The sequence below is a fragment of the Stegodyphus dumicola genome, chromosome 3, assembly GCF_044657685.1.
Source record: "Stegodyphus dumicola isolate Sdum_Otavi_A_Nest chromosome 3, ASM4465768v1".
NCBI classification, from domain to species: domain Eukaryota; kingdom Metazoa; phylum Arthropoda; class Arachnida; order Araneae; family Eresidae; genus Stegodyphus; species Stegodyphus dumicola.
Genome location: NC_140770.1, coordinates 66,282,727 through 66,297,262, shown reverse-complemented (window position 1 = coordinate 66,297,262; position 14,536 = coordinate 66,282,727).

Sequence of the window (14,536 nt, the reverse complement as noted above, 5' to 3'; positions counted from 1 at the left end):
TTACTATCACAAACACTGTTTTAATGATGAATTAAAAGCACGGTTTCAAATAATCTAGTTAAATTTTGACAATTTGGATTTTACATAAATTAATTTCATTCCCACTTGAAATTTCATTTTTAATCATAATACATAATTATTACTCGTAAAATTTTTCAGGAAGTCATAGCTATTTTGGATTTCCTGAAAATGTGTGCTGTTTTTAAGTGGGCATTCCTCTTGTGGGCTTTTGTCATGCAGTTTTCTAACTGGCTGCTGGCTATTCAGGCAGGAAACCATTATGTTCCTTTTCTTTTGCCCCCAGCTGTGCGAAAATGCAGTTAAAGAGAGGAGAGCCTTGCTTAATTGCTTTATCCCCAATCGAACCTGGGGTGCCAAAGAACTGCCTTAGAATGGAGGGTGGGCAGGAGAGCAATTAAAGGTTGATCAGGAGTAAACTAAAGAGGACTTGAAATGTTTTTTGTTAGTTACTAGAAAATAACAATATCTGAAATTCCGCTTGTAACTGAAGTTAACCCCTTTCTTGCATTTCTTAAGTCTAGTTCTTGAATAACTTTTTATCTAAGGATTTGGTCAGAATTTCAGTAATTGGAAAACGAAAGGAATTAAATATTTCTTAACCACTTTTAAAGGGATAATTCACTGTTTTTGCAGTAAAACTGCAGAGTGGAAAATATGCTAGCTGCTGATTCGATAGTGTCTCTAACAACTTTTTGATGAACTAATTAAACATGTCTGTTATATTGAAGCAAATCCATTGTTTAAAAGTAAAACTACTGAACTATTTCTAAAAAAATTAAATTATTACATATATTAAAATTTACATAAAAGTAATATTTTTCATTTTAACTTTCATATTGTTAAAAATGCAACTGTATGAAAGTTTAAATGAAAAATATGAAACCATATAAAAGTTAAACTATTTGAATAATTTTAATAACGAAGAAAATGAAAAATATGAAACCATATAAAAGTTAAACTATTCGAATAATTTTAATAACGAAGGTTTCTGAACTCAAGAACAAGAGGATTTAAGAACCATGAACCCAGCATTGTAAGAAAAGTAATCTTGCACATTAACAATAATTTTTATTTCAATAAAAAATATTATGTTACTCGATTAACTGTAAACGCTTAAAAACAGTTAATTTTAATTTACCGTAATTATTTATATACAAAAACTTTCAATGAAGCAAATTTAAACAGCATTTAGAAACTTAATTTCACTGGAATACTTCTTTAGTGGGTTTTATGCTGTTATTACATGTTGAATATTATTTCGCTTAGATTAAGAAAAAGAAACATATAAAAATTTATTATTTAGAAAAACTATCAAATTAAGGTCATTTTCTTCATCTCGAAATGCATTGTTTTCCCTATACAAATTTCATATTCTGAGAACACAGAAATAGTGGCCACATAACTTGTAGGAGATATTTCTTATAAATCTCGTAGGTTTGTGATCAAGAAGAAAAAATGCTTAATTATGGAGCTATGTTTTGAATAATTTTTTCCCTTATTGAATGAGTTCAAAAGTTTCTAATATCTTTTTTTCTAGCATGAAATGTTTCACCAATTTTTAAGGTTCTTTCTTAAGAATAATTTATTAAGCAGAAGTAAGAATAAGTAAGGTATACTTCAAATTTGATCTCTTAGTCTTATTAGGTCTGGCTACCAAATGAATGTTTTTGAAGTCAACACAAATTTTAAACAGTTTTTTTTTTTTTTTTTTTTTTTTTTAAACTTTTTAAAAATCATGCATGTAATCCGAAGTTTTATATAACAAAAGTTAGTATAAGAGAAGTGTGACAAATTAAATTATCTGTATATTCAGTCACTATTAAAAACTAACTATGGGTCCTCAATTAGGAGGAACAGCCCTAAGGGGAATATCAAAGTTTCAGAGAGTAATTTAGTCAACCTTTTCTTTACCTATTACGTATTTAAATTTAGTTTATGAATATAAAAAAGCACTTTTATTCAAATTTTGGTATTCACCAACATGTTTTATACTTGTTTAATTTACATTGAAAATACAGTCAAAAGTCGTTAATTCGGAATGATCTATAATCCGGAGCTCAAAGCTACAAACTTTCTGCGCATGCGCATAGGCGTTTACGCGTGCGCGTAACACTTTTACGGCTGCGAATATGCGTGTGCGCAAGCGCATAATACGTTTACGCATGCGCGTTTAATGTATAACGGACAGTATAAGCTAAGCTAAATTATCTAATTCAGTTAATGTTGCAGATTGCGTTGTTCCTTAACCTTCGAATTGGATCCGGCTTATTATTTTTTGCAGACTGTTAGAGCAATTTTATAAAAGTAAGCTTGAACTTTCGATTATGTCAAATAGAATTTCCGATATATATTTACTAATATGTAAAGGATCTACAAAGCGAAAGTATGTTTTGAAATCCGAAATCTGTTTATCAATTTCACGCTGCTCTGCGGCGGGGGGGGGGGGAGAAACGCAGCGGCGCGCAATGAATTGGAAGTTGATCTGTCAGCGCTATCCTTATCTTCAGGGCAGATGTTTTTATTTCATTTGGCTTATAATTCCTTACTAAATGTAGTATTTCATTTCGATGTACTCCGTCTTTGATATGATTTAAATCAAGTTCCTCGTCATTACAATTCGCTTCCGGTGGTGAAGAAAGTGACAGAGAGGTTATTGAAAACGAAAACATTTCGATTGACATATTAACCGGTATTCTCGACACAGCAATTATAGGACTTGAACAACGGAACTTTGTAACTAAACAAGAAATTATGTCTGTTTAATAGAATTAAAGAGAAAGTATTATCACATGAAACGAAGCAACTTAAACAACTTACATTGAAAGAAATGTTTAATAAAGTAAACAAATGAATATTAAGCTTTTTCTTTTTGTAAATTTTGATACCCTTTAGATCATAATTGTTCTTTATTTCATAAATTACGGTTTCATATTTTTAATTTTGTAATTTCTGCATGCCATCTTACCAGATTTAAACCGATGATCTATAATTCGGAATCGCCGAAGTCCCGACGAGTCCGGATGAACGACTTTTGACTGTAATCCATACACTGATGTGCAAAAATTAAGGACGAGACGGTTTTTTCAATATAACTTTGCACAAAAGCTTTCCCAATCAACACATTTAATACCGTAAGATCCCCAATACGTAAGGACATGAGTAATGTAAGCAACACTTACTAAAAGAGAAATCAGAGGGATAAAACGAAGCTTTATTGAAAAAGTAGCATGGAGCGCAATGCGACTGAAGGCTGAAACATCCCTGTGATGGGTGTCCAGGAAGAAACATCCGGTCTTTAATAGGGGATATAATCTCCCCTGACTGGCAGGTTTCACAGCGTCTGCCCATGCTGAGAATGAGGGTGTCAATGAGTTGTTGAGGCATTGCTGCCCATTCGTCTTGCAGCGCCAATCGAAGCTCCGGAATCGTTACTGGTGGTAAGGTACGAGCTGCCAAGCATCTGCCTAGAAAATCCCATACACGCTCGATGGGATTGAGATCCGGAGATCGTGCCGGCCAATCCATACGTTCAATATCCTCACTCTCTAACAGCTGTTCGGCAGCTACTGTGCGATGACATGGTGCATTCTCGTCCATGAAAAGGAACTGCGGACCCATAGCGCCTCTAAAAAGACGCACATATGGAAGAATCTCGTTACAATAACGGGTCCCGTTGACTGAACCTGCGTCGAAGATGTGAAGGTCTGTACGACTACCAAGCATGATGCCTCCCCAAACGAGAACACCGCCACCTCCATACCTGTCCCTTTCAATGATGTTCGAGGGATGATTGCGGCTTCCCCGCTCTCTCCAGATGAGTATGCGATGAGAATCGCTACTCAGACTGAATCTGCGCTCATCTGTAAAGAGTACTCGGATCCATTCATTGTCTCTCCAATTCCGGTGTTCCCAGCACCACAGAGAACGCCTTCTCCGATGGGCAGGCGTTAGAGGTACACACCGTACAGGGCGTCGTGCAAACAGACCACCACCGTGCAGTCTTCTGGCCACGGTAAAACGCGATATCGGTCGTCCAGTCGCCTGTGTCGTGTGTCTAACGATTTCTCCCGCTGTCTGCCGCCTGTTTCTTCTGGCCTGTAAGGCAATATACCGGTCATCTGCGGGTGTGGTTCCTCGTGGACGACCACTACTAAACCCCCGGATAGCTGTTCCTGTAGTTTGAAATTGTCTCCAAAGTCGTGAAACGATGCTGTGAGCAATTCCGAACTCTGCAGCCACACTTGTCACACTGCGGCCTTCCTCCAACTTCCCAATGATTCGACCTCGTGTAAAAGCATCCAGATGTCGTCTAACAGATTGATTATTCGCCATTTTTCGCTGAGGCAGCAACTCGGTGTGATTTTAACTGCTATACGGCGTGCAATCTCTTTGCCAGAAATACTGATCTTACACCGATAACATGCTTTATACTACTCAGACACTCCCCCATTACGTCTACCTGCATATCTGCGCATGTGCTACCGTACATCACCGTACTTAATCTCCTGATTGGTCTTTCTGTCCGCTCTGCCTCTTCGTTCAGCTGATATGCTAATTTTTCGACTTCGTCCTTAATTTTTGCACACCAGTGTATTTAAACAAACGCCTATATTTAAACACGCTAATGTGACAATCAAAATCGTAAAAACAACCTTGTATTTAGCGTAAGTATATTGAAATACTCAATCGATTTCGAGGGCAGCTAAAGGTCCCTCCTCATCCTTGGCGGCTAAAGATCTTTTCTTTCTCCTGATGAGGAGGGACCTTTAGCTGCCCTCGAAATCGATTGAGTATTTCAATATACTTACGCTAAATACAAGGTTGTTTTTACGATTTTGATTGTCACATTAGCGTGTTTCTCTTCTAGTTTAGTTTGTGCTATCAACCGGCATTTTCGAGAATATTTTACTGTGTATTGTTTTACCACGTGCACCATTTTATTTACTTCTTTCCACGGGGCTATTAGTTTTTCTGATTTGGTTTATGCTATCAACCGGCATTTTCGAGGAAATTCTACTTTATATCGGTTTACCACGTGCACGATTTTGACTATCGTCGCTTCTTTCCACGTGGCTATTGGTTTTCAGTATTGGATGTTTCTCTCCTTTTGGAACGTTTTTGTCATATGTTGATGAAAATTGTCTTCATTATTTATTGGTGTTTTTTCATGTTATAAGTAATACCTTTTTTTGGAGTTTCGGAATTATATTTCTTTTGTTCACTTGTTTCTTGCTTGTACCCTTTTCACAATATGTCCAGTGACAGGAACCGATTTTGTAAGTTACGCCTTAAGCGTACGAAATTCTTGAATCATCTACAGTTTCTACTTAAATGCAAACATCAAAATATCATTCCCAAATTTATACATGTGAAATGTAGCCTTAAAGCTTCCGTTCACGTTTCAAAAATTGTGCATAAATTCAAATTGGCACTTTTTCGTCATATTATAAGGGACACGCGCAAACGTTTAGCTAAAATTGAATTTGAATTATATTACCTCCATTTAAAATTGCTAATTCAACTGGAAATTTTTCCTCATTTGAACATACATCCTGGTCTAGAACCAATACCGTTTGTCAACGGCATAATAATGTGCTTATTTCTAAATTCCTTAAGCTCACACACCAGTCGAGTAGTCCCACCTATCTAGCTAATCTTCTCACTGTTAACGTTAACCCCATCGTTAATATCTCCAATAGGAATCTTTCGGAGGATCAGTTAAAAGTATTAAAATATAATTTCAACTTTTCAAGGACATCTAAACCTTCAATTCCTCAAATCATAGCCCCTATAGAGAAAGCCTTTAAATTCTCCAAAATTTCGGAAACGCAGAAGGATACAATCCGCCACCTAATTACTCATAACGTTAATTTTAACAATAAATGTTTGGGTTCGAATCTTAGCAAAAAGGAAAATGCGATCTTACGTGAAATTCATTCTGTAACTAATATCATTATCTCTAAAGCTGATAAGGGCGGACAGATCGTTGTTATAGACTAACACACATATATTACTGGAGTCTCTAAACTGATAAATGAAGGCCCGTACTGCTCGATCCCTAAAGATCCTTTAACTTCGGACCTCACGAAAGTTAAATGTTCTAGCTAGGCACTGCTTGGTATAATACTTAGCTGTGACTTTTCTTTTTTTCATTCCAGTACTACAGGTTTCCTAACTTTTTAAAGAAGGCAGCTATCATATTAACCGACGATACTGTCCTGATCCCTTATTTTAGAAATGCTTTGTAATTTTAAGATCAAATACAGCATGCAATACCTCAGTTTACAACATCCTACATACTATGTATCCTCTTGCCCAAACAGTAGTATTTCCTTTCAATGTAGATATGTTTTTGATGTGGAAATTACGCATAATATTTTCAAACAGATAACGAACACTGCATCTAATAACGCAGAAGCGAACATTATTAATAAGTGGATTCCTTTCATGGAAAAAGAATTTAATTAGAGAATCGATGCTAAAAATGTTTCAAAACTCTTGAATATCCATTAACGGGAATTAGCACTTGATGACCATCTGGAAATTTGGAGTCAAAGCTTTCTTGAAGAAATTTAGGAATTTATCTTTAAGCTCAAGGGAGGAGGATACAATGATGTCAACACCGAACGAAGAGTTAAATCTCACTGAAGTTAACGAGATGATATCTGAAGACACTGTCTATTCCAGACATGAATGGTAGAATAGTATATAAAAATATATATAAATGGTAGACAAAAAATGGTAGAATTATAAGTATGATACGAAAGTAAACGGAGGTTTACGGCTTGATCAATATCTCGAGAATTATCCAATGTTATAAAGACTGGTTATTAAATCTCTATGAAATTTTCTTTACAGACATAATATATCATTGCGTTAGCGAAGATACGACACCTTTTGTAAACTCTCAATAATCTATTTCTAAATAGCTTTTTAGCCAGTGATATTACATATTATTCTGTAAATGTATATACTTAAAGAAAACTCAATTAACTAAGCAATTTGTTTAGACTGCATTTTTTCATAAACCATGGTTGATTCTCCTCTTTTAACCCTGCTGCCGAGCGGTAAGGTCACTGAACACTGGCAGTGTGATTCGGATTCAATCTTGGGGAACGAGTTGAAGTTCTAGACTCACCATCATCCGACCGGTAAAGTCGCTTTATGCTGGGAGTTCAATACGGGTTCGATTCCCGGCGAATGGGCTGACTGCATGAGCTTTTCGTAGATTTATCTATATACAATGTGGATACAAGTTATTTTCCTTTACAAAACCCTTCATGAAGGCATTCCTCCTTTTAGATAGATAAACCCTCGCGTGCTTTGCGGTAATTACACAAACGAAACCAAACCATGGGGGTTTCGCGGTTTCTTAATTGGGTAATGCGAAACGAAGCTAGTTTCCCTTAAAACATTCGTCCATTAAGGCATACCTTCTCTTACGCAGATAGCCCCTGCATTCTTTGACATTATTCAAATAATCCTGATTTATTTCTAGCAATAGAGAGGCATTCAGAAAAAGTTTTGAATAAATATTTTCTGAATTGATTTGCATGCTTATAAACTGTATATTGCACGCTATCCGAACGCTTTACATCATATGAGATAAATCTGTAATTAAAAAAAAAATGTACATAACAAATACGCATTCGGTAAACAGACTCTGAATTAATTCATATATGTAGGTATCTTTTATTGTACATTCTTTGAAAGCTTTTATGTTAGAAAGGATTTAAAATTAGTACTGGAAAATGTTATCTTAACGAGTATGTACATTCTACTCGTATGCCATTTCTTAATGAAATGTTCTTGAATTTCCATTTGCTAGACCACAAGAACGTCACATGGGATCTTTGCTTTACTATTAATATTGACCAGATAACTCTGCACTTTCGGAGTTTTTGAGTATAATTCGTACGTACTTACAAGCCTAACTGGATATCCCGTTCTGAAGTTCAAACAGAAATTTGAATGAATTTTCTCCTAAATGCAACCTTTAGAAACTTCGGTTATTGTCGCGCATCTTTATTGAACAAATAATTCAGTTCGGGTATTTCTCGTTGGTTATCAAATAACTAATATTTAAAAAATGATTGCAAAAAAAGTTTGAAAAATGTTCTTTTATTTGTTATAAATGTTCTATAAATATTCAGGTTTATGAAATATCTGCTCTCATAATTTTCGGCAATCATCATGAAGTAAATTAAAACCCGGTTTTTGAGTCATTCAATGCGGAGGTTTTGCGCTCATTTGCGTCGCACTTTATTGCCATTGCTGGTTTTCGCGTGGTCCCCGCCGTTTAAACGCCTGATAACGGCGGAGGCGCGTGGCAAAGAGCCCTCGGGTCTGATGAACCCGTTTCGCCCTTTGCAGTGACCAAACATGGCAACGAGAACCTGTCGTCTCAACCTGTTCCGTCTGCTAAAACCGACCTTCGCCGTTAACTGGGTTAATACATATTCGCATGATGGCGAAGAATTACCATAAATATTAAAAGAAAAAATAATTTGTCATAAAGCGTTTCACCGCGAGACAATATATTTAGAAGATCGCAGGAACTTGCTATTTAACTTCTTATTTACATTTTTTTTAATGAATTAGTTCAGAGGGACTTCGTCCCTGAAGGATTGTTGTTTTCGTTTTGCGTTGAATCACTATAAATGTCCGTTTCACTTTTCAAACTGTTGCCACCAATTTGTTAGAGTCCTGCATTATATTTGAAGAAATTAAATAAGGAAAAATCTGCATAAATGTATGTATATTTCTCGCATTGTGATAAAACAACGGTACATAAGAGCCATCGAATTTTGAATGACGTAATCCTCCTGCGAATGTGTGAATCCACGTGGAAGACCAAATTTGAAAGTTAGAATTTGTTTTATATCGATTTCATATTTTGTAAAACTTTAACAAATTTTTGATTAACAAACTCGAGGATTTCAAAGCGAGCAATTGGCAACACTCACAGGAGAAAAAAAAAAAAAAAAAGGAAAAAAAAAAAAAAAAAAACTCTTTATCTCCAGCGCGCGGAACTGTGTATCGGAAATTTTAAAGATAGGCTCATTTTAAAATTATTTTGTGACATTGCTATTGAGCTGAATTTTATGGTTTAAGTGCAAAGAAATGATATTTAATAAATAAAGGTAGCACACAAAACGTTAAAAAAAACGCCCCTTTGGACGTAATTTAAAATCCGAAACCTTTCAGATTTTTTTATGTTTTTTTTCATTTATATATTTATTTTCATTTTTATTGCAGAATTTTAAGCCCATATTCATCAGCATGAGAGTATCTCCTGAGATATTGCTGTTCCTTATTACAGAAAATTTCTCTTCACGAAGTTATTGAAAGGTAGGTTAAATTGAAGTTGCAGATTAAAGACGAGTTACAATTATAGTTAAAAAAAATGGCTAAAAGGAAAAATTAAACTTGTGAAAATATATTACTTTTGTAAAATAAAAAACTGGAAATTAAAAATTGGAAAGAAACTGTTGCAGAAATTTACACGTAGAAAGAAAAGAGACGTAAAAATAAAATTTATGTTCGCATAAAAACAAAAAGCATGGAGTGAAAAAATAATAAATTTAACTTTAGTAAATGGTGAAAAGAGGAAGAAAATGTTTTTCATACTTTGTGTAATATATCTCAATTACTTATTACGTATGATGCTCTTGATAAATTAAGTGCCAAATATATTCGAAAAATTACATGGATCTGGTATTTATTATTTTATCAAATAATACTTCTTTGAAAGTATGGGTTCGTTTCTTTATAAGCATATATTCGTTCGCTGTCGCGGCTGCGTTAGAAGGCGTTAGAAGATTTGGGTAAGCTGGAACACGCTTGCACATGCACAGTTCTTCAGCGTAGTGACATCATGGTTGAGTGTGCGAGCCTCATGTGAAAGGCTATGGGTTTGAATCCCAACTTTTTAAAATTCATAGAAAAGGTATTGTTATTAAAATAAATGATAGAATCAATTAAGAATAATTACAGATTAAATAATGAGATGCTTAATTTAAAATTATCACAGATTAAACCATCAAAAATAATGACAGATTGAATAATTAAAAATATTGCACAATTAAATAATTAAAAATAATAAAGGAACATTAATTAAAATTGATATCATTCAAGACGCGCCGTTCAAGAAGTTGTTGCCACAGAAATGAAAAAAAAAAATATGTTTGTCACAAAATAAAACTTTGAAATATATTGTCTTGCCACAAAATATAAAGGCCCATCAGTGGTCGAGCGGTAAAGGTAATGAACATTGGTAGTTCGGTCCGGGTTTGAGTTCCGGCAAACGGGCAGGCTGAAAACGATTCCTTCTGTAACAACTTTTAACAACGCGATCTCTGCTTTATTTATTTCGTCTAGTGTCAAGATTCCAGAAATTCTATTAGACTTTTCAAACTTGCAATTGATAAAATAAGTAGTTGTAAAGAGAATAGGTTATAATATTTTTCCTGAGATGATTCTTCGTCATTAACTGTGCTAACTATGGTCTTTCTTTTTTCTTTTTTCAGCTAAAATTTTGCCATTCTTCTATTTTTTTTTTTTTTTTTTTTTTTTTTTTTTTTTCCCCTCCAGCCACGATGTCCTTCTCACCATTGAGATTTTCGTAAGGTTTTTGGCATCGCATTCATGTGATGGAAGATCTGAATACAATGAACCTGGGAGGTGATGCCAGTCTTCAGTATTTGCCATAGAACGAATTTCTTGCACTGGGTTAAAAACAAAGGGAGCCCAATTTTGTTTCCCTTGATCCAATGCAAAACGTTTGCCGAGTTAGTTTAGAAAACCTTCGGCACATTTTCCATTTTTAAGTCATTAGTCACACTCTGAACTAATCTAGCTCCAATGTTGCAGGAGAGAAGTTCCATTCTCGGAATAGAAATTGATTTCATCGGTGCAACTCTACATCGCGCCTGAACAAGTTGACAGGTCGTTGAAGTTTCGGTCTCATTTCGTAAAAAAACACAGGTAGCATTGTCAGGACTTGTACGTCTTTTGATTTGTTTCGGGAATATTGCGTGTCCTGAATAGGAACAGGAAGGTTACTCAAGCTATATTCAAATATATGTGGAATGGACGACAGAAGCAGGAAGGGTTAACTTTACTCTTTATTGTCCACAATATTACAGGTGCTCCCGCACTTCGGGATACAAAGATCAACCACTTGTCATCTGAATGTAAAAATACAAAAACTACTAACTAACTAAAAAATAAGAGTGAACTTCGAGTGCTTTACACAACTGACTAACACTCAGACTGCCCTTTTAAATTATGACGTATGCAGTACGCGAACTGCCGAAACTACAATACGTTTTAAATATCAAAAGGACTTAACCTATGGTCTTAAAGGCAGACAGCAGCTGATTGAAAACTCGTGCAGAATATAGTGTCAAGGCGGCTCACTTTCCCTCTCTAACTCTTGGCAAAAAGCCACAACTTGGGCGTTAGCAAGTGCAATTTGCATAAACAATTTAACGCATTTAATTCTGGCCGGAAGTGGAAAATAAGAGAAGACAGTAAAGCTTTAAAATAAAATAAGCGTTAGTAAAACTTAAGATCCTTACAGCATGAGCTATTTTACCCGCGTCACAGAATATACGCAATGTTAGACTTCTTGGTACTTCACAATTGGGAATAAATCATCGAGGAATTTCTATTTCTTTCAGCTTACAAAGTTTTTGTCTCCACTTCTCAAATCTCTTTGCAATGGAGGTAGGAAGTTAAATATCCCATGATACTTTCAATTTCCAGCACTTTTGGTCCCAATGTGACAGAATAGGTCAAAGATACAGATAACAAGACAGGCCAAGGGGGTCAAAGATTTTATATACGGCTGACAGGATTTTTTTCTTGGTCACAGCTGTATCGTCTTTAACATTTTCTCGTAAATCTACCGTCAAAACATTGTTCTTTAAGTTTCACAAGCCCTAGAACTGGAATATTCTTTTTATTTTCTGCCAAAGGATCTTCAGGTTCTTGATTATTATAACTGTGCTCTCACCCTCGAAGTTCAAATTTGGCAGTATACTAAGAACCAGTTTGGATTCCTGAATAAATTTCTCAAGTTCTTCGGGATTTTCCACACTGGTAACACAGTTATCCACGTAAAATGATTCCGTTTGTTGGCTTGTTGGCTTATTGGCTGTTTCTTCAAAACGGTGAAGAACATTCTGTGAACTAAATCGAATGGTTGCGCCCAAAAGATAAGGGAAACAAGAAAGTCCGAACACAACCCGTCTATGCTGGAAAACTTTAGGCTTGGCAGAATCACCACCTTCCCACCATAAAAACTTTTCTTACTGCCAAGCATCTAAAACATGCTCCCTTTTTTAAATAATATTTGCTTTTCCTCTTCATAAAGCAAATCATCAGCATAGCAGGTTATTAAACTTATCAACGGTTTCTTCTTTAGATGTTAGAGATATGGAATTCAAATTTCTTTCTCAGACTCTCAAGGCAGAAGAGATTCAACCCACGGATAAAAAATCGAAGAATAATTTGCGCTGGAAACATCTAACATATTTAAAAATATTAAATAAGTTTCAATCTTATCGTACAATTTAAAAAGAGGCATTTTAGGACCTTGACCGATTGCGTTATTCATCATCAATGAAAGAACTTCTCTAATATACACTTCGATTAACATGTCAGTTCGCCAAATCTCCCCTTTAAACATTGTATTACGTTTCTATAACTATCACCTGTGGCCGGAAATGATTCAACAAGTTCTCGCGCTCTTGAAACCTTTAAAGTCGCTTTTAATAAATACTGATATTTATCCTCATTTGCGATTTCATTATCGTTATGTATCTTCTCAAATTGTGTCCAAAATGACAACCATTCTTTGATATCACTGCCGAACAAATAAATTCTATTTTAGGATTTGTGAGTTATCACAACAGATTCAGATTAAACTTCTATTTCAATCACTCTTCAACTATTTGAGAATCATTTTCGACCTTAAAATTTTGTACACTTTTGTTCTTAATCTAACAAATCAGATTTCATACAAACTAAAAACCTTCATATTCTTTACCAAAATCCGCTTGAGAACAACTTTCATTTTTTAGAAGATTTTATAGTTCCCTTTTCCTTAAGATTAAGCTCGTTCTATTTTTCTTCTAACTGGGCAAACGAAACTACAATCTCTTCAATATTTTTATTTTCCCTGTCAACATTGTTCTAAAGTCCATTAGCTATGCCCGTAAATGCGCTTCTAAGAGGTGTTCTTAACTTTTTTAACTGATCCATAACACTTATAGTAATTCTAGTAATAAATATATTAGATAAGATTTCGTTTCAAAACAACTCGTGTCCCGGCAGGAATGCCAAATAATATTGTGTCCCAAGACAATATTATGATACTTTTTCTTTGGTGAAAGTATTCAGATAGGAGGTAAGTAAAACAACGCTTACCTGAATCTTTGGGATACTACGTCAGTTGTTTTCTTCCTGATTATCTAATGTGCTCGAGGAAACTGTATAGACAACGTAAAACATCTTTTTTATTATAATCTGCAGACAAGTTTTACGGAAAAGTTATAACAAATATCAAAATTAGACCATATTTTCCCCCTCTAAGCCAACAAGAAGAAGATAGATAACATTATAACTACTCGAGCAAGCGGGGAAAACTTACATAATCTTTTCTTTTCAGTTCACTTCGTTACCTGCATGCATGCGAAAAACTGAACTCAAGTTGGAAACATCACGTATCGCATTCATAATAATCGTAGCTTTTTACTCGACCCCTTTTCAACAGTAAAAATGAAAGGTATTTCGGAGATTTGGCAGCCATTTCCTTCTTTGCTTTTAGTCTAATTTTATTTCTTTTTTCCCTTTCTAACATTACTTAAGCATTGATTTACGATACTTTCAAAGTAGGCCAATTAGTAAATTTTATGACTTACAGATTCTCTACTCTTTTAATTGCGCTGCGTTTAACAGTTATTTTGGGGGGAGAAGGGGGTCCTGCAGAGGGAAAAAAAATTTTTTTTTCGCTCTTCTTTCTTCCCCACATTAAAGGGAAAAAATTTCACTTGCAAAACCACATTAAGTGTTACTTATAAAGAAATAAAATGAAAATTTCAAACATGTATAGCCCTTTGAAGTGCAATTTGAATGACACGCATAGTAGAATATATGCCCGAAAATGCCAAAAATTTTAAATTATAAGAACTTTTAATTTATCAGGGGTAACATCCGCGGTTAACTCAAAATCACGTTAATCCATGGCGGATAAAAAACACAAGAAAGAAGAAACTAGAGAATATGTTCTTTTTGTACTTAAATTAAATCAGTTTCGAAACAAAAAGGGAACGCAGAGCAAATAAGAGAAGAAAAAACTCCATTTGAAATGAAAAAAAAGTAAGTTATGAATAGCATTAAAAAACACGAGTGCTCACCAGTTGCCGAGCGATAAAATCGCTGAATACTGGCTAGTTCGGTCCGGCATTCGAATCCCCTCAATGGGCAGGATGTATGGGCGTTTTATCTT